At 40.7% G+C, this 25,415-nt stretch overlaps 2 long non-coding RNA genes across 2 annotated transcripts; both read left to right on the forward strand.

Annotated features, from left to right (window-relative positions):
- Window positions 1-18,864: 18,864 nt before the first annotated feature.
- LOC138567836 (uncharacterized) lies at window positions 18,865-19,865 on the forward strand. Its single transcript, XR_011302280.1, has 3 exons — window positions 18,865-18,970; window positions 19,064-19,174; window positions 19,655-19,865. It is a non-coding gene; the product is annotated as an uncharacterized lncRNA (long non-coding RNA).
- Window positions 19,866-23,561: 3,696 nt separating this feature from the next.
- Window positions 23,562-24,929, forward strand: LOC138567834 (uncharacterized). Its single transcript, XR_011302279.1, has 3 exons — window positions 23,562-24,034; window positions 24,128-24,238; window positions 24,719-24,929. It is a non-coding gene; the product is annotated as an uncharacterized lncRNA (long non-coding RNA).
- The last annotated feature ends 486 nt before the right edge of the window (window positions 24,930-25,415 follow it).

Genomic DNA, 25,415 nt, shown 5'->3' on the forward strand with positions numbered 1-25,415 from the left:
TAATTTCATTTGTGCTTGTTTTATTCTTCCGCAGCTCTACCTCTCAAGCACGCCCATCTCCCCGCCCCTTTTCCCACGTCAGCCACTACATCAGTGATCGCGCGCGTGCAATGGAAGTGCCTCAGAACTGCAGTTGGGCTGTTAGGTGAGGGGCGAGAGGTGAGCGTTGAGGGCATTTGATATTCATTTGTCACACATGTGTTTATTTGTTGTGCGTACTTGAGCATATATGATTATCTTACAGATGCTCTGATATAGGTTACATAGTGTTCAGGTGCTTATTTGCTGGCAAACAAGTATACATACTTTGTAAACACTCTGATAGTTACGGCACCACCGTAGATTTAATAATTGAAATTACATTAAGGAACGGGAAGCGCATTCGCGACCCTCCAAAAAAAGTATTTGGTAATAAACTGCCTGCTTCTCAGGACGATTCCAGCACTCTCTTCTTAATGGCCAAAGATCGCTACTGTCAGTGTCTGTACAGGAGGAGGTGTCTGTACCACCTAAGATCACTTCTCCTGACATCTCTACAGGAGCTGAAACTCAAGTACCTGAAGTGTTTGTAGAGGCCAAACAAGTTCAATTGAATCTCCCTTTTTCCTTAAAGGCAGCTAATGACTCTGCAATAACATTTAAAGCGACTGCAACATGGGTAGTAAACACGACTGAGAATTTGGATGAGGGTTGAAATGATGATACATTTGCGCCTATCTCCGACACCTCTATGTTAGCACCAGGCATAATGGCAGCTATAGAACGATGCATAAGCCTCTCACTTGGGCCATCGACCCCTGTTTCATCTTAAAGTGCATTCCGTGAACAGGTGCACTTTCACCCTGCGTCCTAACCCATGCCTCCTTCTCCAGTTTCACATGCTAATAGTACTAAGCCTATTTCATCATTTCTTCCTTCATGCAAGTCCATAGGTTTGACTCTAAGGGAACTGTCTGCACAACAGAAGACACATTAATTGGACAATCCAGGGCTTGAATCACCTTCAAAACATATTAATTGCGACACCTTATCTGATCACAACTTTTGCCATTCACCTGTTTCCTTTGAACCGCAACAGGGGGATTCATCGAACGCACTGGAACAGGAACTTCACAATTTTCCAGTGTTTACCAGAATCCTCAATCTTTTGGACAAAGGACATGAATATATACACCACATGCTCAAGGAACTGAGAGAGATCAGTACATTTAACACAAAAAAGCTCTCCAAATTAGGGGGCTTTATTCTAGCGCAGGAAGCATGTCATAATTTTCATTTAACATGTCCAGAAAGAGCAGCTGCTATTGTAAGCCAAACTTGCCTCCAATACTCCCTCAAATCAAAAGCAATAGAGTCCACACTGCAGTTAAATTGATTGTAAGTATTTATAAATAGTGATTTCAATTTTGAGTGTATCTTGACGATATCACTTAAACAACAAATTGATGGCTGTAGCAGACTCTGAAAGCAAACAAGATGATTTCATGATAAAAAACAAAATGTATTGCCATAGATATTATGTTTCAACAAAAAACATAATGATGACTAGGAAAAACAGTCTTGCAATTAAACAAGTCTGAAGTTTAAGCAATACAATGATAAACCAAAAACCAATAAGTTTAAACAGTCATTTGCAAGTAATAGCAAAGTGAAAAACAGAAAGAAACAGTCTGTATCTACCTTGGATACAGTGACAAACAACATACATTGTAAAGAAATGCCTACTCCAGGTGTTAACTTGTATTCAGCCAAAACTCTGATTACTAAGTTGATAATTGTATTCAGAAAAAAAGGCTTGTTAGATTTAAATTAAATTAGCAAATTTTTGAACAGGTCTGCTATTGAAATCACTATTTATAAATACAATCAATTTAACTGCAGTGTGGACTCTATTGTGTTTGATTAGCTGTAGTCCCATTCCACCACTGCATTAGGGACACTCCCCCCCCTCTTTTTGTCTCCAATACTCCCTCACGCAGCAATGCATGCCAAAGGCACTCAAACGAGTGATGACCTTCAATTGGCAAATGGGATTCCCACCTCTTTTGCCAATATAATATCTCAAACTAACTGTTCGGGAGGAATATCATCATCATTGTCTCCCGTAGACTTATTAGAAGTTGCTAGACTGGAACGTGAGAGACTATTGCAAGTGGAACAAATTTTGTTCAATGCAAAGTTAGTCCCTCCTGTTTTTCCGTCAATTTACCTGTTGGTTCCTACAGCTAATCAAGATGTTGATTCACCAGATAGTCCATCTGCTATTACAGGCATCTTAGATCAAGATGTTGCAGTCCCTGTATCTAATCCTGAGTTGCAAGAAATTGATAACTCGACTGCAAATGTTTATTACACATCTCGTAGAACCAAGAAAGCTCACCATAAAAGCTCTAAAAAGAAGACACTGAACAAAACATAACAGCATAGTGTCTAATAAATAACTAAATGTTTGCTCTTCCATCAATTGCTCAAAAAATGTACACACCTCGAAAGCATGTTCTGATAAAGATGGTCCATCGACAACTGAGGACCACCATCTAAATCTCAGTCAACTTAATGAAGAAAGCAAAAAGGCTTTACATATTAAATGTCAGCAAGAGGTGCAGACTGGTGCTTCTGCTAATAAGTCCATCTCCTCACATTTGACAACTTCTCCTGCTGTCGTCCAGGCTGAGCCGGAAAAGACCTTTGCTACTCCTAACTTAGTTCATGTGGCACCCACTAACTTGGTCCAGGCAAATATGAGTACTTACTTTCCCATTATAGAAAAACAGATAGTTGTTGCTGACGACAACTCCAGCCATTGTAGCCAACTTAGAGCCCACAAAACCTGTCCCTATGTCTGTGCAGGCTGATATGCAATTGGCTTCATTTCCAATTGCTATTGAACATGCTGGCTCTCAACCTCCTACTAACTCCAGCTCTTCTTTAGTAGGCCCTCAATGTAATCTGAATGCCAACGTCAATATAGTCAATCGTGATCCCCCAAAAGGACCTCATTCAATGTCTGCACAAGTCTGTGATATAGCCAAAGATGAGAATCTTGCTCTAACAACATCATCTTACTTTCCTCTGGTCATGCATAACGACACACTGTTATCGTTTCAAGAAATTCCGCGTGAAATGCAAACCACCACTGGATGGATTAGCAATTCTCAACTTAATGGCGCGGCACATATAAATCCGCCCTAGCGCAACTTTATTTCCCATGATGTGGAGTGGATTAGGCTCGCAAACATCAATAACAATCGCATGCTAGGCAAAGTACAATCCCCAATCATAGCAAAACTACTTTGGGAGTTCAAATCAGATTTGGCTCTACTCAGGCTTGAACTTCAGGCATTTTCTTCTCTTGAAACGGCTGGGTCTTTCTTGGAATTTCAACCTCCAATTGCACATACCTGTCCCATTGAAACTGAATCACGTTCTTCTAATTTGAATGACAACTCCCAGATCCTGGCACAATTGGGATCCTTAACAACTGCACTTAATGGCTTAACAGGGATAATGCCCCTTACAAAAACAGTATCTGCAAATACATCAGCCACAATTAACTCATAATAGAATGAACTATATATTCAGTCTTGGAATTGTTGTGGCCTAAAAAATCTTAAAACATGGTTCTCTTCCATTGATGCTCAGACTGCTCCTGGTGGTGTCCGGTCAAAGGATCAAATCAAAAGGATCAAATGCCCTTTTGTTTGAATCCAAAAGGACCGGAAAAAAAAGGATTGAATGTTTTTTATTTATTTATATATTTTTTAGGTTTAGTGTGCATAAAAAGTTTTTTATTAAAAGAAAACGGGTGGTTGGGAGGGAATCCCCCATAAAAATAATTTACCCTTTTTTCGGTCCTTTTGGTGTCGAAAAAAAGGCATTCGAGCCTTTTGTTTTCGATCCTTTGAACTACAACCCTCCTGGCTGTACTAATGATATTCAGTTTGATGGTTTCACTTATTTTTACAATCCAGCCATACTCGCAATTCTTCTCAATAATAACTTGTGTTTTACTATAAATCATACCTCCTGTTTTTCCTGGTTCCTTTTGGTTGAATTGAGTCTTTTGACTCCCTTTCCTAAAAACCTTATACTCATCTCACTTTACTGGAATCCTACTTCTTTGTCTATCGATGCTGCGATTAACACACTTAATAATACATTTCTTGAACTTCTGATAAATAATCCACAAGCGGAAATTTTGATAGGAGGCGACTTTAATGCCCTTCTTTATTCATTCCCATGTACAGAGCCTTCTCTTCCAGTGTTGATGCACAACAAGCGTTCTTTCTCTAATGGCATGATATGGTCATGTTTTCTCAAAGATGGGGATCTCCATGTAATCCCTCCTAAATCGATTGTGTCATTCCATACATGGAAGAGAGGATCTATATCATATACTATTGACTTTATGGTAGCCTCAAGAAATCTATTGGGCATACTATCGCCCATTGTCACTCTCTCTTTCATGTATAGTGATCACCTTCCGATTCGTACAACTACGTTATTAGCTGTTCAGAAATGTTCTTCATTATCAAATCTCACCCTAGTCCAAATTGATCGTGCAACGCTTTTAATCCACTGGAATGCCTCAACATGCAGATGTTTAACCTCCCTTGTCAATCGCGATTTGTGGTCTGAATCGGCTGAGGACAGTAGTCTATCTGAAATAATTCTTACATGGAATCTCAATATGATCCAGACTCATCTTATTTCTTTAGCTTCACGACCGAAACCTTTGGTGTGCCTCTGTTTCCCGCATACCTTTTTCGGTTACGATTGCAAAATTAAAAATGACGAAAAACCTTGAAATAATACAATTTTAAAAAAGGTTTTCTTAATTTAATAATGAGGGATACCATGTTGCTAAGAAATCGCTGTTACAAAAATATAATAACGAAGTATAAGGATTATGTTTTCTTGCATTTCTCGAGGTTTTTCAAAAAATGGTTTGAAACATATGTAACCATAATACAATCATCTGTTTTGAGAACAAGATCATTAGTGAGATGAAAAAACTTGTCCAAACTAAGAATACACATAAAGATAATTTATCTAAAGAAGAGAGAGCAGCCATGAAAGATCTAGCGAAGAATACTCTTTTTGTTATTAAACCCGCAGACAAGGGTGGAGGAGTTGTCCTATGGGGTATGGACAAGTATCGAACCGAAGTCAAGAAACAACTGGATAGAGTCACTTTTTACAAACCTTTGCCCTGTGACCCAACACCTAGAATTCGAGAAGAAATTGAAAGTCTCATGAACCATGCAGAAAGTGAAGGGTGGATTGATACTGATGAAAAATCATTTCTGATACAACATCATCCAGTTACACCTGCCTTTTACTGTTTACCTAAGATTCATAAAAACAATGAGGTGCCACCTGGACGGCCTATTGTGGCAGCCATTGGCTCCATTCTAGAGCCTTTATCAGTCTACACCGATTTTTTCCTAAGGCCTTTCGTGAAAATGATGTGCTCTTTCATTCAAGACACGACACAGATGATCAGAGTGTTAGACACGATAGATGTGGGAACTGAGGATATTCTAGTCACTTTAGATGTTGAATCGTTGTACACCAGTATCCCCCAGATGAAATGTGTTAACATAATGGGCAAGTATCTTGAAAAGAGGGAAGATCAGACGGTTCCATCAGCATTCATTTTGGAATGCATTAGACTCGCCTTAACTAACAATTTCTTCATTGAACAAAATACGTTCTACTTGCAACAACATGGAACAAGTATGGGCTCAAGTTTCGCACCAGATCTTGCAAATCTTTTCATGGACGATCTTGAGATTAACTCAGTCTATGCGGAACACAACCCATTCAAACACCTGATGAAAGTCTGGGTCCGTTACATCGACGATGTGTTTATGCTGTGGGGAGGTACCTCTGTAGAACTTGACTCGTTTCTTACTTGGGTCAACAACCAAGAACAATGTATTAATTTCACTATGAGTTTTAGTGACAACAAGATCTCATTTTTAGATCTTGAGATCTATAAAGATGCTAATAACAAATTTGGCACGACTTTGTTTAGAAAAGCCACGGATAAAAACACATTACTATTGTTTGAAAGCTTTCATCCACAATCTCTGTGGCAAAATTTGCCGTTTGGACAGTTCCTACGCGTAAGAAGAAATTGTACCCATAAAGAGGATTTTGAGAAGAACAGTAACGATCTATCAACTAGACTTAAGGCTAGAGGTTACCCACCTTTTATCGTACGGAGGTCCATGAAAAGAGCGAAAAACACCCAAAGGCAAGATTGTCTTACACCACAACCAAGAGTTACAGAAGACAAGATTACATGTGTATCCACATTTTCACCGGTTAGTAATGAGCTACGCCGGTGCATCTTGAAAAATTGGAACACTATCAATACCGATGATTTTTCCATCAGTAAACCACGTTTTGCATTTCGGCGTATGCCTATTCTCAGAGACAAACTGGTGCATACTTATACAACCCCCACAGAAGAAAGGTCTATGAACCAACCGACATTGTGGAATTTACCACCGGTAGTGGGTCATTTTACCTGTGGGCATTGCTCGGTTTGCAAGTTAACATCCAATATGAGAGCAGTCGACCTTAAAGGAAGAAAATGGGAATTAAAAAACTTTACGAATTGTAATTCTAAGTGGGTAGTCTATGGCATCAGATGCCCATGTGGTTTACTTTACATTGGGAAAACCAAGAGACCGATTCGTCAGAGGATCTGTGAGCACAGATCCTGTGTGAAGAACCAGGTACCGGAGAAACCACTGGTAGCACACTTTAAGAGCGCCCGACATGGAGTGGATGATATTCACTGGTTCATCATTGAGATGATATCCCCCCAACCTAGAGGGGGTAACAGAGATTTGAAACTAAGACAAGCGGAACAGAAATGGATCTATTCCTTAGATAGTGTAAAAAATGGGCTAAACATTTCGATTGAATGGTCCCTATTCATCCACCATAAAAAATGAAAAACGTAAAAAACATTTGACCACACACTTGGAAAATACACAGGTAGTGGTGCAGATTGATATCTTTTGTTTTCCATGGTTAATCTACATGCATACAAATATGTTTGATGCAAGTACCGAGTTTATGCACCCGCTCCATCATGGCGGATGAGGGAACCTAAGCAAGATGGTGCCGGTCACGTGAGCGAGAAACACAGCCATGACGTACGTCTCACGTGAGATAGATCCGCCGGGTATTTTAAACGACAGCTGGGACGAACTATCCGCTCCAGCGTTCCGAGAGGAGACTAGCGTACGCGAGTTACACGGGAGACCAGCACAGAGATCATTAGGTAAGAAGGATGCGGGTGGTGCGAAGATTTACCGATGCACCACCACAAGAGAAACCTAATAAGTGCCTTTGGTTGTGTTTGGCCATTTAGATTTTGTAACAAGAATACAATGCCGAATGTGGTGGAAAACCACTAATCTTTCTCCAGAGAAGAAGATCGTGGGGCGAAGTAAAATAGGTAAGCAGCACGAGGTAGAGAGGAAACACGTTTCATTCTTCAAAGAGTAAACTTTTTTACTACATGGATCTCTATATTTTTTATAGATCTTTGGTATAGGTATCCAAACAGATTGTTGCGCCGCAGCGACATGCAGTAAAAGTACAGTCCACACCTTTTGAAGGAAGGATAGCAGTGGGAAACTATTGCCCTGCTTCCAATAGGTAAGCCCTCATATAGTGCAGACATGTGGAGGGTCAGTAGGTGTTATCTGGTTGAAAATAACAGAACCTACTTGTATAGACTGTAACATTGAGAAAGTAAATAAATGTATAGATCAGAGAAAATCTTAGAGAGACAGACAGAGGCAATCAAGCCCTACGATAGAATGAACATAAAGTGTGGTAAGAGGCGATAAAAATGGGATGGAGCCTCCTTGAAATAAGTTTGTGGTTTAAAAAAATGTGTAAATATTGAGTAAAGCTGGGAAAGTAATAAGACCAGGAAGAAATGAACCCTGCTGTTTGCATTGATAATGGAGGTGAAGTTGGTATAGATGTGATACACAACGTGTTATGCACAAAAGAAAAGAAACCATGTTTTTAAGATTCAATGTTTGTTTGTTTTGTAGAAATGTTGAAATTATGGCAAACTGACACGTGATGACACGCGTGAAAACCAGAACATCTATAAAGACTGAGTGCCCTGAAGATAGCACCAACAGGATATACAGAGCGGATGTATTTCTATGTATATTCATATGTTTAAGATCTATGTTGGTTCTAGAAACACATTCTTGAAGTGTCGGCACAGCCTTTTTGCCCACAAAAATCAGGGAGGGCATTAGTAATAGTGGTGTTTGAAATATATAAATACCCCATATTTAGGCATAGATAAGGTTTTTGAAGTGTCAGCTTCTATGCCAATAGTGGAAAATGTATGTATAGCTATATGTGGTTCATAATGAGTTGGGACCACAATGATGTGTTTTTAAAATGTATTGTGAATGTGATGTGTTTTTTGATAAACATTAAAATATGAGTATATTTTTGATAAGTACATGGTTTTTCGCCCCTTTTGTTTGGTTAAGAGGTGAGCATGAGCAAGTGTATATGCATCTAGGGTGACTCACTCTGAACAGCAAGGGAAGGAAGCTGTATTGTGGGATCCTTTTGAATTTGTACTTTATTGTCCTCACCCACACAGCCCCTAAAAAGTGGACATTCGTAGCTCATCAGAATTGACCATAATACAAGGGACATATGGAGGATTTTACATACAGCAAATAGCGGGGTCCGTGCCTCTTTAGAGTCCAACATCAATGGCGGCACTTGGTTTACATTTTTTTATAGCAGAAATACTCTTTACCTTCTATGTTTTCCTCATATGAGATTCTTACTATAATTCCTCATATTCCTTCTATATGTCCCTGGTCACAAGATGACATTGATTTTGCTATCAATAAGCTTAAATCATCAAAATGTGCAAGGCCGGTGGGCTCCCACCTTGCGTGATCAAAGATGATCCTTTATTTTGGGCGAACATTTTTCTAAGGCTCTACCAATCAATCTTCAAAAACAAAATCAATTCCAAGATCATGGTTAACTTCTATCATTATGCCTATTCACAAGAGCGGGCATCTGAATGATCCCCTCAATTTTCTCCCTATTGCACTTATTGATGTATCGGCTAAAGTTTTTGCTCTCCTGATTCTTCGTGAGGTAGAGACTTTCATAACTGAGAATTTGTTCCTTAGCAAAGCACAAATTGATTTTCGCAAACATATGGGGACTCAATTAAATGTGACAATGTTGGCCCACTGCACAGCTTCTTCGCATTCTTCTATCTCTGGGCCGATTAACATAGCATCTTTGGACCTCTCCTCCACCTTTGATAGTGTGATCAGAGGAATACTATGGCAAAAAATGTTGGACTATAAATTTCCTCCATATGTGGTTGCACTTATAGCCTTGCTTCATCATAATACTAATTTTAAAGTGCAGATCTCAAGAGAGGGTCTTTTGACTCAAGCTATCCCTACTTCGTTTGGTGTCAAACAGGGGTGTAACCTCATAGTGGACATTGGTCAAATTTGGGATATCAAGAAGTCCTTTGCCGTCCGCATAGGAAACTTACACTTATCTTGGTTAGCATATGCCGATGATGTTCTTCTCTTGGATCGCACTCATGCAGGCCTCCAAAACAAGCTAGAATGTTTCTTTCATTATTGTACTGCACACAATCGGTCTGTGAATTCATTGAAATCCAACATCCTAACTGTGTCTGCGCGTAAGAAACTGCGCAAGTTTTGCTGGCCAATTGACTCAATGGAAATGCAGTTAGTGACCCACTTAACATATCTAGGGTACAATCTTTCAAATAGCTCCTCCTCTTTGTATTGGCAGAAAGCTCTTGCTGTGAAAGTTGTCCCTTTAATTGGAGAAAAGAAAATAATACTTCATAAATATTGCACATTTTCACCTATCCCCTTAATTGAGTTCTACGCCAAAAAAGTGGAGGCAGTTATTCTTTATGGGTTAGACCTTTGTCTCACAGACCTGGACTCATTTCTGAACAAGCTTCAAGGGAAGATCTGGAAGTCAACTCTCGGCCTCTCAAATTATCTCCCTAATGCATTATTGAGACATCAACTAGGGCTTAACTCTCTTTCATCTGGTTTTAACTGGAGAATGTTAAACACGTATACGAAAATGATAATTCCACCTCTGAACTCCTTATACGAGGACTCCAGTATGTTAATTACATCTAAACCAATCTCGATTGACCTTTTTCAGAAACGAGTCCATAAGTTGTTGAAACAGATTAATATCTCTCCGGAAGAACTGCAATGGAAGTTTGGTCTTGCAAAGAAAAGATTTGTTTTGAATGTCTGGGCTGCAACCTCTACTTTAATCTCTACCTATTCCTCTTTTTCTGAATATGCCATTTTTAGGCACAAGCAAACTCCACGTATGCAATATTTAAATTTATGCCCCTGTCCCATTTCTCGTAAATTATATATGAGATACCACCTGGACCTGTTTCACACTAAATCACGAACAAAGTAATGGACTGTAAATACAAAACTAGCTTGAGATTTATCCTGTTGGTTTTGTGGTAACGTAGAGGCAGCAGAAACCTTAAAACATCTTTTCCTCTTTTGCCCATATTTTGAATCAAACAGACTACACATACTGAAAGATTTCCAAAATGCAAACACAGCTTTAGGTCGTAACCTCATATGGGCCAGGTGCATGTGGGGAACAAGCAATGCTATAATAATGGCAACAGTTCGACTTCTATGCATCATCAAATCAGCTCTTACTGAGAAATGGCGGAACAAAATATACACAAATAGTCTGCAGTAATGAAGTGAAACCTTAAAAGAAATCTTATTGCTTTTCTTTGATGTCTTGGGGTAGCAGATGCCACAAAGTATTGACGACTCATTAAGAATTTGGGGAAATGTGTTAAATCTTTTATTTTTGTTCATGAAAAAGATATTATGTGGTGTTATGTTTTAATGTTTCTTACTGTATGTAAATTCTTGTATTTTAAATATTTTGTGTGTATAACAAACACCTGTTTTAAATGTCTTACTTTGTTACATTCTATTTTATCCTTAATCATTGTATTTTGTAAAGGTGCGTATGCACCAAAACAAAAAAAAAACTGTTCCTCAAAGATAGTGAGCTTTGCCTTTTTTGAGTGGTAGAACCAATCCAGTATTTAGACAGTAATCCCTGACAAACTCTTCCAGTTTATACATATATACGCTGCCAAGCTCTTTGCATTTTGCCATAACATGCCTTTGGGATTCTAAGATGTGAGGAAATTTGCATATCCTGCAATGTCTGTATTTAACCAACAAACCCTGTCTTGGCCCAATAATTGACCTACACGGGAGCTGGTAAGTGCAGAGTCTTAATATTAGTTTACTCACTGCCGCATCTGGGGATTCTATAAAATATCTTTGTGGAATGAAGAACTCATACAACATTCGTGGCACTATTTGATAGGATGTTAATTTCTCTAGATGTGAAAAGTTAAGGTTCTAATCCCACAATAGAATCTTCTTGTTACAAGAGTATTTAATCAGGTAGTAATCTGTACTATCCTCAGTGTTACAAGTGGTAGGGGGCCAATTGATGGTTTCAAAAAGCCTTTTATAAAGTCAAGCAAAGTTAATCCCTTTTGCCTTGGGTTCCTTATCATAACACTCTGCCATGATACATAATTGTGGACATTTGGGGGAATTGACAGACTTTAAATACAACTCACCTCTATGTTTCAGAGCCAGGAATCTCAGAGAACTTAAACATAATTCTAATCTTACAATTTCCATGGGCACTACCTGGGCAAGATTAGGCGTATGTTTCCAAAAACAGCCTTCCAAAACATTAAGCCAGTCATATTCAAGGAATGGTAATGCCTCCAATCCATGATGAATTGCTGGGCAGAAGCACTGTATGTAAAGTTTCCTGAGACCAACCAAACTATAGCCTGCAATCTGCTGCACAAACCTGTAGATCAGACCTGTCAGCTGCACCGTCCTCCTGGACTTCATAGAAAGTAATTCATAAAAACACCCTGACAACCCTAGTTCCAGATCCAAATAAGTATAGCTGGTAAGATATTCTATGACATTGAGGTCCAGAAACAGAGCTAACTTACATTGAGGGTGAGAAGAATAGAGCATGGTTTAGGTTTGTCGTAATTATTCTCAAGATGGTTCTCCTGAGCAGTGATGATGTATTTAGAAGGAACATATCCTCAAAATGCCTACTCCTCATGTTTTATTTCCTACTCACGATGGCATGGATATTGATGGCCTTCCTTTGACCTTTCCAGGTGGTGGAGGGTCCTCTTACACCGTGGATCTTCATGGGCTTTCCCCCGGAAAACCTTGGAAGGATGAACAGTTTGATTCAGCTTACAGGAAATGTGGGGTTCTGCTGTAATTCACTAATCCTCATTTCTATGATGCATGAATGTTGCTGGCACTTCCTGGGAGGCTTGCGTCCACTATTTAACAGCCATATCCAATTTTGAATGTTGCAGAGATCCTTATTAGGGGTTTGGGAAAGCTGACCAGACCGATATCTGGACATAAGGGGAGAAACTGGACCCAAAAAACAAGTTGACCACTGGAGATCCATAGAAGAAGATGACCAAGGGATGCTGCAGGACAGTTGCAGGAAACAGCATTGGCTCAGCCAATACCGTATTTCAGATCTTAGTCTTCTACAAACAGGGACGACTTTTGCAAAGTGCCTCCTTTCTTTGAGCTAGTGGGCACAACCCGTCTTCTGCCCTGCTTGACCTGCATCACCATTCCTGGGCAGTGTGAGCTTGCATCTTTGCAATTCACTTGCAAAACCCGGTAAAAGCTTTTCTCTGTTGAAAAGACTTCTATCCTGCATGGGTACTGGAATCTCTGAGTACACACCTTATGCTCTGCTGCACTGCTGGAACCCTGCAGTGCTGACCTTCTTCAGTCTCTGCTATGTTATGAGGCACCCCAGGGGCTTTCCATCAACATTCTCCAGAGGAGCCAGAAGATAATCGCTAATGAATGCCCCCAACGCAACAGCTCTGTATGGCTATAATGATGGTGAGGCAAGTCTTCCCCAGAGATTCTTGATCAACTGAGGCTATCCCTGTGGCAGTTCCAGGCATCACATGCATCTCCTGAACCCCCTGTAGCCCCTAGTGGGGTTTTATTGGGTATAGAGTCCTGCTTATCTTGGGTCTGGTGCATGTCGGTGGTGGCCGAACCTGTACTACTAAACTAATTCCTCTCTGACCATAGGGGCGGTATCTTCTGAAGGCACCAACATTATTTCTTAAGTTAATAAATCACATTAGGAATATAATGTTTGGCTCTAAACTTGCAGAACTCTCTAATAGGGTAACTTCTCTGAGACCCACTGACCTGAAGACAATTTAACAGAAATAAATGGCATTGTAGGACCCTTACTAGATAGGGATTGCACTTCTTAAACTAGCTCATCTGTTTTGTGCTGCCTTATAAAAGTAAAGCCTATTTATCGATATTCACACAGCTTTCCCCTACTTTAGTACGTACAGTGTTTTGTGTGTTATCTGTGTGCAACCCTAAAGTAGTGAATAGCCCATCGTTTGTAGCCACATTTTGTGTAATATACATGTATGAGTAACATTTACTTACCTTTAATTACAATAACGTGTGCCTTAGAGTAGTTGGGTAATACATGAAAGTAAGTTTCTACTTACCATTATGGTGCCTTTGATTTATCAGCTTTGCAAGTCGACCACTCAACTATGCCCACTCCCTCCTTTATTTGTCCTCACTCCTCAGCCTTGCTACCAGAGAGAGTGGGTACATCTACTAGAGAGTGGTTAGGTTTAACTCTACTTGGGATAACACTGTATCCACACGCTGGCTTCATCAAGTCCTATGTCATCTGGAGACTTACAGAAGATATCCTGTTTTTTTTATTTTATGTAAAGCTGCCTGGAACACTCATTGTTATTATTTGCTCATGATTAGTAATATTATAAATATTACTATGATTACTATTCTTGAGATTGTTATGGTGTTCTTTAAGGGCGAACCAAGCTTTGGGAAGCAACAGAGTACATTATTAGTCTTGGGAGAAAGTAATGGTGAGGGCAGCAGCTTGCAAGGGCTGAATAAAGGGGAATGGGGAGATAACAATAGGGGAGTGATAGGGAGGGCAGTTTGGCAGCAAAGGCTCTACAAGCAGCAAGGTGAGGAAAAAGCAGGACCAGAACACCCAATTTCACGTTAGTTGGGGAGTGGAGGCTGTGTGGACCTAGGTATACCGAAGAAGCCATTCCTTACATAAAAGGCTCTTGAGTTTCTTCATGAAAAGAAATGATGACGTGAGTCCGTTTGACAAGAAGGTGGTTACAGAGTCTGGGGGCATAGACAGGGAAGGAATGTCTTATGGTCCTTTCCCTTATGGTCCTTTCCTTCCTCTGAGGCAGAGTTCAAGTCTGCCCACAAGACAACGGGTACAGATTTTGAAATAGTACAACATGAGTGTACCATACTGTCTATCCAGAAATTATAACGTTGAGAAAAAAAATGTATATGGTTATTCTAAGTTTTGCAAATTTGCTTTACTTATATGACACGCAAAACTTTTTTATGACTCTAATAGATATTGCAATCGATCATTATAAATGAACATTATAAAAATGTAACCAGAGTCAGTTTAAAATGATAGTACTATAAAATAATGTCTTTTTGCTCATTGCTTTTTTTGCAGAAAATACACACAATTTTTGTCTCTTAAAATGATCTGTCTATACAATTAGCAAAACATAAAATAGCAAACACAATTGCAGGCCTAGCAGCCTCATCCTATCGTCCTTGCAAAGTCTGTCAGAACCCTCTCCTACATGGCCTATCCATAAACCCATTACCTCCCACTCTAAGGACAATGCATTCTCCGTATGTTCGTCACAATTCTGCTGGGCACAAACAATGATAATGCATATCTTGAACTACCAGTCCAGACCCCATCTCGCGGATGTCTTTTTCACCACTACTTTTAACAATAAAAGCACCACCACCTTCAACATATGTGTGTTTATTCCCTCTGGTTGTGCTGCTGTCAGCAATGGCTGGGTTGGCTCTAATAGATGTGCACAAGACCATGCAACTCTCACCCACCCAGAGAACAAGACAGATTGATAAAGAGAGTGACAGAGTGTGTGTGAGAGTGAAAGAAAAACAGACAGAAAAATACTGCAGAGAGACAAAACAAGAGAGGGAGAGAACATAAGCCAAAGAGTGCTCGATCAGCATATGATAAACTGGGTACAGTTAGCTCTCTATGGCGAAAACAGTGAACAAGATAGTTTGCATTGTTATTGTCACTCCACAAAACATCAACCACATGAACAGTGTCTAAAACATTATTGGATTTTCAAATTACTCATTTATTTTATTTCATTCCTCCTGAATGATTGACTGTGTTACTCTGATTCTTTGCTCTTTATTGACCACCTAGATCATTTTCCTGCGGGAGGCTTCTCTACTTTTTCTGACATGCCCTGCATGTGTGGCTCAGGTGCACTAGGCTTTGCTTGCGTCCATGTGAATGAAACCACATAGGTAAAAGGTTTGGGTTGCAGGGAAGGGGCACTTTGTGTGTAATTGTGAGCCTGGGGAACGTTTGCTGGTGAAAGTTTTTGATGTTGGAGGTGCAGGACGACATTGGGGGTCATCAGTCAACCTGTATTCAAATCGTATATCTCCACTAACAAAGTTAAGATTCATAAAAAAACATTTCGCATAAAAGGCAAGCAATATCAGCCTGAAAACCCAATAAGATTAAAAAACCAGTCCACAACACAATTCATTGCTGTACAAAAACAAATAATTTCTGCGTGAAAAATTGTAATACTGTCAGCCTGCCTCTTTAACAAACTCTTATATATCTATACAAGGACTGTATTTAATCACAATTCATTATAAAACACAATGCATCCTTATGTTATGTTTAAAATCAGAGGGGTTCCAAACTGGTCAACTGAATTATTGGGTTTTTATGCTGGGACAAAGCCAAAGTTAAGCAGAGTGGAGTCACTGATTTACAAGCTCAACTTCTATCGGTGTGAGGAAATGGCTCCTGCGAGAAGGGAGATTTTAACTTGCATAGTGGTGAAAGACGTTGGTTTGCAAGTATGCATCAAACGTGTTAGTTCTTAAAAACTTGTTCTGTTATAAAACTGCCAGCATTGCTAATAGCACATGGTCAGTCAAAATTATTTGTGCATGTGATTAATTAAACAATCTGCTAGCATTATCAAGTGCGCAGTGAAATTCAAAATACAAACCGCTGAATGTGTGAAATTGTTATTGCAAATAGAAAAGTATTGCTTTTTATTTAAATTAAACTTCATATGAATACCAGGCATATGATCTGGTCATGTTTCAAGGTGCTGATTGTTATTAGCACGCTGGCGATGGAGTCAGCCTATCAGGTGGCTAGGAGCATGGGCTTGAACTGCTGGTGAAAGCCTGCATTCCATGTCACTTGATTGCCTGCTCCCCTGCCCCCCTCTTTCCCCCAACCTCCGCACCATTTTTGTATTTGTTTGTCACCAACCCCTACCCTCACTTACAATATTTCTGCCGTGGCGGCAGCACTCCCGCCACCACCACTCCTTCCTCTCTGCTCATCCAGGGCGCCATTGGAAATGGATGGTGCTGCACATGAAACCCAGCTTCCCTTTTCATGGTGGCCATCATAGAAAAGTATTTTCCTTCGTACAACGGAATGCTGGCTGTGCTCCCTTGTACGAAGGAAAATACTTTTTTTTTTTAGCACCCCGGGTTGTCGCTCTGGAAACCAGGGGTGGTAATAGCCTTAATTCCCTGATCCAAGCGCTGGAACGGGGTAACGGCCCGTTGCCAACGTTATCCACCCTCTCTTTTCTTGGGCCAATGACCTGGGCTGCCGTGCTGTTACCACCCGTTCCAGCCCTTGGAACAGGGGATTAATGCCATATTAAAAGTGAACCCCCAAGCAAAAATTATTTTGACTCTATATTTGGTGGGGTTAAAGAGTCTGTGATTTGAATTATCCAAAACCACTGGTGATTTTAATTTGTGAAACTTGAATTGTTAGGAACGAAAAGCTTTTGGGGCACGGATTGAGGTGGCGGCGTGTACTGTGATTTTGTGCAAATATTAATTTTCTGATTCCTTAATGAATATATGTTCTTTCTGTACACCGGTCTGCTTCTTGGTTTATCTGTGCCACAGGGTGGCAACCTACGTAGTATTATATGAGCCACAAACAGGTCTAGATTGAACCTAAAAGGAATATTCATGTGGCACTTTTAATTGGGGAGGGGAAGAATTCCCTGCATCAATAGTGGCTGCATAAATATCCCTAACATATCAATGCGGGCTTGTGGCTGGGATCTAGCTCTCTGTTTTTGATTTGTGAAAGTGCATTGTTGGTAGGCCAGTCATTTTAGTGCAACGTCAGTATGGTGAGGCAGGTTGTTCATGCAAATGTTAAAGTATCACTGCTGACTTGACCCTTGAGTGTCAGGGAGGTGTACAGAGATATAGGGTTGTGCAGTGTAATGCAAAAGTAATCAGATTTGATATTGGATGTTGACATCTAGCAAAATAAAGTGTGAGGTTTTTGTTCCATTGTAGAGAGAGATTATAAGGTTGCTAAAAGCCATTTTTAAAATGACAGCCATTAAAACAGAACAGGCCAGAAAGCATCTCCTATGCAAACTGTTAGTTCCCAGAGACTTGTATGACCAGGAGACTGGCTTCTGGCAAGCTAGAATGACACAGGAAGTTACATTAGTAAGCACTGACATTTGGCTTGAAGGTGGGATGTTATATCAAGCTTTAGAGGAGTTTTACATGACTCAAATTGTGCATGAGGAGCAGACTAAAATGACTGAACTCACAGCTCGGTTATAGTTTCATTTGCAATTAATTGAAGAGAGATTGTAAAGCCTCCTCCATCTCACCCCCACCTGTGGTGTCCCTCAGGGCTCTATCCTTTCACCCAGGCTTTTTAACATCTACCTTGCCCCTCTAGACCGTTTGATCTCTGCCTTTTCTCCTAATGTCCAGTGTTTTGTGGACAACATGCAGCTCTCCTTCAAGCTTCCCACCTCTGCCTCCTCCTCTTCCTGCTACTCAGGTGTAGTGCACTGCTAACAATCTCTGCCTTAACACCAGTAGGTCAGCATGCTCCATCCCTCCTGCACTCTGGCCACCCTACATGGGCCCCCTACCTTTACCCTCTTGTGAGGCAGAAAACATTGGTGTCATCTTCAAATCCTCTCTCTATTTCTCTCCTCACATCACAGACCTTGCCAAGAAGGCCCACTTTCATCTGCACCTCCTCAGAGACATTCCCCCTTTCCTTGACTTCCCCCAGAAACTCATTGTTTCCAGAGCTCTGGTCCTCTCCAGGCTGGACTACTGCTACAGCCTTCTCCTCAACTCCTCCCTTTGCCCCCTTCAACTAATCCAGAATAGGACTGCAAGATGTATCCTTTGCCTCAGGCCCAGGGACTGCATCTCTCCAGCCCTAAAATCTCTCAACTCACTCCCGGTTGCTGCGAGGATCAAGGTCAAGTTCCTCTGCATGACCCACAAGGCTTTCTGGGTCCTGGGACCCCACTACATCCAACTCTCTCTCTTCAAATACCTCCTTGCTAGAGTCCTTCATTCTTCTAGCTCAGACTCTCTCCAGATCAGACGCTTTTCCAAGCAGGGAGTGGGGGGATATCTCTCTCCTCCTCAGTTGCCTCCCTCTAGAATTGCGTCACTGCTCCTCTCAGACTTGAGTGGATTACTTTATTGCTTTTAGGTTCTCAAGACCTTCCTTTTCTCTGTCCCCTTCTACGTCTGACGGCGTGTCCCCAGCACAGCTCGTTCCCTAGGTTACGACCGCGCGGAGCCACTGCCTGCCGGTTTCAGTTTCCACTAACAGTGTTCCCCGCACTGTACAGGTAAGCTACCGCTACTTGGGTCCCTTTGCCCGGTTGGGAGACCCCAGGTTTATTTCTCTCCAGTATAACAGAAATGTATATGTCCCCACTTAGGTGCCAGCAGTACGTGTCTCTTTGCAGATGCCCTGCATCGTATAATTGTTTCGAATACTTGTTGACCACACGGATGCCCCTGTTGCCTTGGCTACTCGTCCCGCAACTCGAGTGAGTGCATTCTTTAAAACCAATTCCGGTTTATTTTAAGTATTATTTATTTTATTCAGTAGCGCTCTTTTGGAGTTATTCTTTCTCCGTCCACAGGAGGGGTATGGTTTTTTCTTAAACACGCTCCCCATATTGACTCAGCTTTTTCACTATTCAAGGGTGGTCCTTGCTATTTAGAACCCACTACCGCTTTTGGCTTATCTCGATCTGTCTGACTCTTCATCACGCCATTTTCTAGATCCCACCATGTAGGTGGATCTCACACAATACATCTCCTTTGTTATGTGTTTAGCTATTAGTATAGAGTGTTTCTCTTTGATCTGTTAGTTCACTCTTTTCACCATACTAGATCTCCAGTATTCTGCTCTTCACCATCTCGCTAGCATCCCGAGTTATGTACAGCTTGTCAGTCAGTCCTTGACTGTTATGGAAATAAAATAAAAGATTTTACTTTTTGTCTCCTTGAAATGTTGTCAACAGTTCAATTGGGCCCTTATGAAGAAGAGGTTACCCTCGAAACGCGTCGGCCACTCCACAATTGGACAGCATCACCTCTCCATCATTTATTGCTTCTTCGCAATTTGTTTTAATATGTTAAACGTCACGAATTACTTTGTACAACAGAATGTGCCTTTTGGCAAATTTTGTTTTCCTCTTTGCCAAATAAATTGTTATATGCTCAACTAACAAACTGCTGTTATATATCTATATCCATATATTTGAAGGCCCTATGTGGCATCAGTAAACAGTGTGCAGGGGACGGGAGGGCCCCACTTTTTGGGTCCTCTTCTATTTTCTCTTTTCTGATTTAGGCTTTGTGCCAAGGCCTTTTTTCCTCCCCCGCACCTTTAAATTCTTAAACCAGCTCTTCTGTACATATAATGATGATTTGAATTTCTATATCAATTGTTACCAGGTGTGCACCACTGTCAGCATTTTTGTTTTCTCCATATGTACTGGTCTTCCAGTGTGGCACGTACCAAGTGGGTAGCACCCTGATATAAACCTTGTTCATTATAAATATGTCATTTTCTCGCATCAACGAGATCACAGATAAACACGCAACTACACTTGCATTTGATGCGGAAGAAGCTAAACGCATATTAGCTCTCATCAAGGATACAGACCAATCTTTACAGAGTAAAGTCAGCCCAGACAAAATAATCTTTCAATTAGAAAAACTCATTAGACGCGAGATATCGCAGAAATTACATGCCAGTACCCTAGTGGAATATTACAAATCACAGAGAATCCCTAGAGGATTGAGGGTATATTTGAGACCTACACTCTGCAGCGAGAGCAAAGCATTTGTTGCTAAATGGGATCAAATTCTGAACAAGTGTTCACTTGACTTGATCTTACTTACGATTGAGGAACTTTCCAAGTCATTGACATCCATCGACAAAGACATAGAAGCACTGACAATACAGCTTTCAGAATTCAAGTCAAAAGAGGATCTGACACAACTTTTGGAAGATATCAATTCCAAATTGAGCAATTACAAAGCAGACATAGAACAAAGGAAACTTCGTAAGTTTAAACGCGATACGTTCGATTATTTGAACGATATCGTGTATACCTGGCAGGAGTTTTACCATCACAGAAACGCCAGCAGAAGTCGAGCTAATAATCTTAACAACTCCAACTCAGGGAGTGATAGTAGTAGTAGCAGTGTGGGAGAACCAATACCGAAAGACCAGTCACAAGAACAAATTCCACAGCAAGTACCAACACCTGGGACCACAATTCCCCACCTTACACCATCTCAATCTGGGACAGTTGCTAGTACCACAGGTGTTTTTTTAGGCCTGAGAGACAGACAAAAAGAAAAAGAAAAACACGACGAGGCAAGAAAAACACAAAAAGGAAGATACAAATAAGTGAAAATCTAGTCATCAACCTATCAAGCAAAAACCTGACGAGTGGCCAACTTGATATCTTAAACCGTCGTCTTTCCTTTGTTCCTACTTGCAACACATCACTATTTGAAGAAAAAATCTGTCTTCACAGATTGTTGAGGAAATTAAGATTGAAGATGTTTTTCGAATCCGATTTGGATACAGAATCACAGGCCCTAGAGGATGACATCCTACAGATGCGCCCCAAGAGTACTTTCGACCCTCAGATTCAAAATTCGATCTTGGATCTCTTCGAGAAGAGTGTCATTAATGACCTCAAAAGAATTAATTACCATAGCACTAAACCAGTTAATATTAAGAATAGCCAACTTGAACATGTTGAACAGCTGGCTAAAGATGAAGATTTAACTATCAAACCTGCGGATAAGGGTGGGGCAATCGTGATCATGGATTCATCCTACTACACACGGAGATGTCTGGAACTACTTAACGACACCGTTACTTACACAAAACTTGATAATGATCCACTACTTAGAATCAAAGCCATCATCCAGAAAGCTATTGACAATGCTTTGGAAAACAACTGGATTGATTCAAAAACAAGTCAGTTCCTTATAAACAAATATCCAATCACGCCTGTGTTCTATGGCTTACCAAAGGTTCATAAAGACAACATTAATCCGCCACTCAGACCAATAGTTGCGGGAACTGATAGCATATTTGACCCATTGGCCATCTATGTGGATCGTTTACTTCAACCTCTAATCCAGGAAATACCAACCTACCTGAAGGACACTACAGACTTCCTCAACTGTCTACAAGAAATCATAGCCCTGGACACTAGCTGCATTCTCTTTAGTATGGATGTATGCAGCCTTTACACCTCTATTCCCCACATCGAAGGGGTTGATGCTGTACTCTGGCTCCTGTTGAATCATGAACATATAAGAGGGAACAAAGAATTTATTGTGGAATTACTGGAAATAATTCTTCACAACAGTTACTTTAGATTTCAGGGCCAATACTATGTACAATCATCAGGTACTTCAATGGGGTCGGCCATGGCTCCGGTTTATGCTAACACCTACATGTATAAATTTGAAAAAGAAAACGTGTTGGATCACCCATTTTGGTCATTTAAAATCTTGACCTGGAAACGTTATATAGATGATATCTTCGGTATCTGGTGTGGTACACGAGATGAATTGGATCTTTTTTTGGAACATCTGAATTCAGTGAACAACACAATCAAATTCACAATGGAAGTAGGGGACCCTTCATTACATTTTTTGGATGTGAGCTTACAGATCAAAGAGGGTCACATCGACACCACGGTGTACCATAAACCAACAGACGTGAATAATCTTTTACATTTCAGCAGTTTCCATCCTAAACCCATGCTCAAAAGCCTACCATTCAGTCAAATGTTAAGATTGAAGAGAATTATCTCAGACCCAGCAGGCCTTGACTCAGAATGTTCATTTCTAGTTGAACGATTTGGATCTAGGGGGTATCCAGATACTATCACAGGAGAAGCCCGCAACAGATCAGAGACCTTCACGAAGGAACAACTACGCATCCCTAAAGTCAAGGATAAGTCCACACCGCTACTCTACATTTCAAAGTACTCACGACAGAGTTTCCAAATCAGCAAAACTCTGCGTAAAAATTGGACCATACTACACAATGATCCCTCTCTCCTGAAATTATTTCCCAAAGCACCAATGATGGCCTTTAAACGTGGACATAATCTCAAAGATAAACTAGTGAGAGCGGAAAGACCTCCTAAAGACAAACAACTTGTACTGAGTACCATAAAGAAGGGTACCTTTCCCTGCTTGAACTGTACGAACTGTAACAATGTTATAAAAGGTGAAACGATATCTCACCCACAAACTGGGAAGAAATTCAAAATCAGAGACTTTTCCACCTGCCTCTCCGCAGGTGTCATCTACTCATTGAAATGTCCCTGTGGTAAATTATACATAGGACAAACCACAAGACCCGTCAAAGAAAGATGGTCAGAACACAAATCCACCATCAGATGTAAGAATCTCAGATCCCCAGTGGCAAGGCACTTCATCGAATTCCAACATACGATTGCACAAATTAAATTTCAAGTCATAGAAATTGTCAAACGTCCACACAGAGGTGGCAATTACCAATCCCTGTTGTCACAGCGAGAGAAGTACTGGATCCACACACTTGACACTTTGCAACCTAAGGGTCTGAATGATGAATTCTCTTTGAGTTGCTTTCTATAGTGAATTGTGAAACTCACATGTTACATCGCCAACTACTATACACAAGTGTCAGTATCCCGGACCTTAAAAAAAATTTTTTTTCTTTGTCATTACAAGTGTTGTGACTTTGATGTTTTCTTCAAGGGAACTGTATTTTCCTATGTTTGACTTGCCTATATTCACTTAAATGTTTGCACCTGTTCACGAATGACCAATTGAACCATCTCTCCATTCGTTCGAACCTTGTATGAGTAATAGGCTACATCGCAATCGTTTATCCCCTTGCCATTGAATTATACTTGTCTCACTATATAATGAGTAGCCTCATGACTCTACATGATTTGTTTTGGACTATTAAGAGTAAACTGCATGTACCATTTGTGTTATCTATCATGACTGTAACGATTATTGTACTATTCACAAATTTCTGTTCCATTAGAACCAAAATTATAAAATGCGTTGCGATGGTGAACACCAGAATTCTTATGTTTCATTATGGAACATATTAACTCTACTTTTCTTATTTATCCTGATCTCTGGTCAGTCCCTATGAGTACGCTTGCACTATGCGCCATTGCATGATGGCCTCCATATTCCTCACTCACCGGCTTCTATGCCCTTTTCTATGTTTATTATTTAGTTTCCTTTCTACGTCTGACGGCGTGTCCCCAGCACAGCTCGTTCCCTAGGTTACGACCGCGCGGAGCCACTGCCTGCCGGTTTCAGTTTCCACTAACAGTGTTCCCCGCACTGTACAGGTAAGCTACCGCTACTTGGGTCCCTTTGCCCGGTTGGGAGACCCCAGGTTTATTTCTCTCCAGTATAACAGAAATGTATATGTCCCCACTTAGGTGCCAGCAGTACGTGTCTCTTTGCAGATGCCCTGCATCGTATAATTGTTTCGAATACTTGTTGACCACACGGATGCCCCTGTTGCCTTGGCTACTCGTCCCGCAACTCGAGTGAGTGCATTCTTTAAAACCAATTCCGGTTTATTTTAAGTATTATTTATTTTATTCAGTAGCGCTCTTTTGGAGTTATTCTTTCTCCGTCCACAGGAGGGGTATGGTTTTTTCTTAAACACGCTCCCCATATTGACTCAGCTTTTTCACTATTCAAGGGTGGTCCTTGCTATTTAGAACCCACTACCGCTTTTGGCTTATCTCGATCTGTCTGACTCTTCATCACGCCATTTTCTAGATCCCACCATGTAGGTGGATCTCACACAATACATCTCCTTTGTTATGTGTTTAGCTATTAGTATAGAGTGTTTCTCTTTGATCTGTTAGTTCACTCTTTTCACCATACTAGATCTCCAGTATTCTGCTCTTCACCATCTCGCTAGCATCCCGAGTTATGTACAGCTTGTCAGTCAGTCCTTGACTGTTATGGAAATAAAATAAAAGATTTTACTTTTTGTCTCCTTGAAATGTTGTCAACAGTTCAATTGGGCCCTTATGAAGAAGAGGTTACCCTCGAAACGCGTCGGCCACTCCACAATTGGACAGCATCACCTCTCCATCATTTATTGCTTCTTCGCAATTTGTTTTAATATGTTAAACGTCACGAATTACTTTGTACAACAGAATGTGCCTTTTGGCAAATTTTGTTTTCCTCTTTGCCAAATAAATTGTTATATGCTCAACTAACAAACTGCTGTTATATATCTATATCCATATATTTGAAGGCCCTATGTGGCATCAGTAAACAGTGTGCAGGGGACGGGAGGGCCCCACTTTTTGGGTCCTCTTCTATTTTCTCTTTCCTTCCCTCCCACTACCCTGCTAATGTCCCCTTCTGCCTCCTTACTTTTTGCCTTGTTCCTTCAGAGTCTTACAGGGCATCAGGCCATCCTCAATTAGTCTACCCCTGCACATGGTCTCCTCCCCCCAACACTAACCTGGCTGGGCCTGCACCCGTTCAGCCCTTCCTGCTCTGTTACTCACACTTAGCACATGGACCTTCTTCTGCACCAGCAATTTCTCCCCGCAATTCTTGTTACCGCACTTGCACGATCCAAATGCCACAACGCCTAGTAGGACCATTTTTGTTTTGTCATCCGTGCCCCCCCCCCAACCCCTTGCCTTGTTGCTCTTTGAAACACATTGTGTATAGGCGCATTATAAATAGCTAATGAAT

The sequence above is a fragment of the Ambystoma mexicanum genome, chromosome 1p, assembly GCF_040938575.1.
Source record: "Ambystoma mexicanum isolate Mex_15411 chromosome 1p, UKY_AmexF1_1, whole genome shotgun sequence".
In the NCBI taxonomy this organism is placed as follows: Eukaryota; Metazoa; Chordata; class Amphibia; order Caudata; family Ambystomatidae; genus Ambystoma; species Ambystoma mexicanum.